We start from the raw sequence: 3,477 nt of genomic DNA on the forward strand, positions 1-3,477 counted from the left end.
TTTGAGAAGGCATGCAAAATAAGCACATTACTACTAACCTGGGGTACAAGAACATGATTCCAGACCAATTTATTTTTTTGAAAAAGGTTTTTGCAGCTCTTCTCTCGCAGTTCATACTGTACCTTTAGCTTCTATGATCGTCATACGTGTTTACGTGCAACGATATTGATGTGAGTTAGGCTCGGTCAAAAAACACTTTAGCTAACTTTACGTGACGGTGTCTTGCATAGCCAACTGATGAAGAATCAGGTTCTTCATTAGACTCTCATGACCTCATCTTCACCTTGTCTGTTCCTGAATATTTTCTACTCAAGGCTTTGATGAAGATATCTGGAATTTGGTCTCCTGTTTTGTAAGACTTCCTACAGATAAACCCTTTCTCCATATTGACCCTCAGAAGATAATGTCACCCCTCAATGAGCTTGGTCCTCTTGTATTGAACTTCTTGGAGAAGACATACCATCAGTTTCGAAGATACCCCATGGTCTTCCAGTTGTTGCTCAATTAATAGGGTTTGAGTACATCAGGATGCTCCCGCTACACATTCTTCTTCAGGTGTTGATGTGGCCGTTGAGTTTTGTTTCCTTGTCTCCTAAGGGATGAGGCATGAACATGGCAAGTGAACCGTTCCAGAAGTGCTCTTCCTTTTCAGAAGACAACCTGCACAGTTAACATCATCATACCTAACAGGATTAAAAAGTCACCTGAGGGGTAATACAGGACCGGGTCCTGAGTTCCCTTAAGGTATCTCAAACTTCTTTGGGCAGCCTTCAAGTAGGATTCCTAAGGACTTGACTTTGGATTCTATTCTGGAGTGGGGATACAGAAGGATTTTTTTTGAGTTTTTAAATTCTTATCAAACTATAGAATACAAAAGAGTGATTGAATTGTCACATAGATGAGAGCTTTTGTGTTTTCAGTTTGGGATTGAGATTTGATTGGTAGGGGAAGTTGGGAGGTTAATTTTGATTTCCCCACACTCTTGTTCTGTTGCTTGTGGAGTTCCATGAGCTGCATCTCCACTCTTTCTTTAGCTTCAGTGGTAGTAAGTAAAGTACCAGGTTCCTTGTGAGAAGTGGAAGATAGTGTTACACTGTCTTTCACTTGTCTCCTTCATCTTACTCATTATATAAGCCTCCTTATTTGAAGCCTTAGAAATTTTCTAGTGACCAGAGTTGGTTCATCATATTGATCATCACCGTTTCTTCCTTGGCTAGAGGAAAGTGTCTTGTTTAATATCCCATGAACAATTTCTTCCATTTTGTGTGACCTTTGTTGTAGACTTGGTGGCCTTGCTTTGTGGAGATTACCCCAGAAGGATTCCTTTAATAGTCTTTTGTATTGAACTTCCCAAGCTGATCCTTCCCGTTGTCGAGAACATGACATTTTCAGTCAAGAAGGCTCTCAGGTGAGTTGTCTTTCAGTCTAGAATGCATTTTCTTCCATTTGGCAGCTCATAATGGGTTTTTGATTCAGGAGAGACCTGCTAAGACACATGTGTGAGCACATGATTTTTGTTTTAAGCGACAATCACTCCAAAAGAAATAAAAAAATAGCAAATGGTCCTGCTGTACAAATTTTGGAATTTACGTGGCATTTTTGGTAGTTATTTGTGATCTTGTCCATTTTTATTTTTTATCAAACAAAAATATAAAAATATATGTCGTGTGAACCGTAATCCGGTTATTAAAAGGAAAAAAAATGCATCTTTCATTCTATTTCTGTCATTAAGTGATGTTAGTGTAATTAAATGTTAATTATGGGATAATTGTTGTTTAATATTTTTATAGTATTATTTGGCAATTTAATTTAAGAGAATAAAAAGAAAAAAAAGGAAAAAAAAGAAGAAGAAGGATTTCCGGATTGGGCCAGTCCAAATTAAAACAAACAGGCCCAAACCAAAACAACCCAACCCAGCATCCCTGTTTGCCCGATCCAGTTGAGCCACTTTTAATCTGGACCGTTGATCTCAGGACGATCAACGGCCAAGATCACATCCCCCATACCCACATACGAACCCGACCTGTTACCCGAACCAACCCTGACCCTAATACTAAGCCAAACGACACCGTTCGTTTAAACCTTCAGATCCAGGACGTTGATCTCAATTTATCTAACGACCGAGATCAAGCCATCCACCCCATATATAAGCTTTCCTCTCGTACCCCGCCCCCTATCTAAACACCCCTCCTTCGTCCTCATCCCCTTCACAGACCCAAAACCTCGGAACCCTAGAGTCGCCCCCCTTTCCCCTCACCAAAACCCGGTGGCAAGGACGCCGGTGACCCCCACCTTAACACCATAGGACCGCCTCACCACCCTGAACATGGATTTGTTGTCCCTTTGCCTCGAATCAACCCCTAGGTTCTCGAATCTTCATTTGAAGATTCGAGCAAAACTCGATCTACACCAAACCACCCTAGATTTATACCAGACACTCCCCTGACCTCCCTCGTGACCAAACCAGGCTTGGTTTGGTCCGAATCTACCCATGAATCCCAAAACCCCAAATCTGAAAAAATCGAACCCTAGAACACAAAGAATTTGTGGAGTATGTTTGAATTTAAACAAAGTTTGGGGTCTAGTAGATCCTAATCAAAGTGTTTTCGTTCGAGAACACCTCGGTTAGGATTTGTCCGACCTCAAATGGGCAAATCAAGCCCAGGCCTGGGTCATCTGTGTTGAAACTCTTCTGGTTCGTTCATTGCTCCCTTTTTGTTATCTATTTAGTTCAGATTAATTTATCAGCATGTTTATTTAGTTTTCTTTTGGCTATTTTTGATTTTTCTGTTGTCAGTTTATTTTCCTGTCTCTATTAAGACCTTTTACTTGGTTGTTTGTTTAGTCTGTTATGATAATTTCATATAGTAGTATACATATTTCAATGTGATTAACGTCGTCAAATCAATAATGCCTGTTTTCCTGTATCGTTGCAAATTGTCAAGAACAATGTTATGCTTTGTTTTGTGTTGTTTTGTTTGGTTGACTGCTTGTCCTGTGTCACAATTAGTACAGTCGAGTCGATATACGTCGCCAATTAGTTTAGCTTTGAACAATAATAATCTGATTCATATTATGGTTTTGTGTGAAGTTCTGTCTGAATCCAATTGGGAACTAAGTATAGCTGTTTGTGGATTTGAATCAGAAACATTTATAGTTAGTTAGTGGGTTTCAGTTTAGCTTGAGTTCTGAATTGATAGCATGTGCACTATAGTGCTTTAATAATTAGAGCAAATGGGACAGCATGGGCTGTCAGGCCACCTTCAGGCTGCCCATACCTTGGTTTTAATTTAAATAAGATGATAAAGGGCTGGCAGGGTATCATGGGAAGGGTTTTACTTTAAATAGTTGAGTGGAAACTGGAAAGGCAGCAGGCCACATGGGAGGGGATCTGAATAGGTTTTACAGACTGTAAAGGGCCTGGTACTAGGCTATAATAGAGAGGGAGACTGGAAAGACAAAAAAAAGGAGAGAGGC

The sequence above is a fragment of the Nicotiana sylvestris genome, chromosome 9 (genome assembly GCF_000393655.2).
Source record: "Nicotiana sylvestris chromosome 9, ASM39365v2, whole genome shotgun sequence".
Lineage (NCBI taxonomy): Eukaryota > Viridiplantae > Streptophyta > Magnoliopsida > Solanales > Solanaceae > Nicotiana > Nicotiana sylvestris.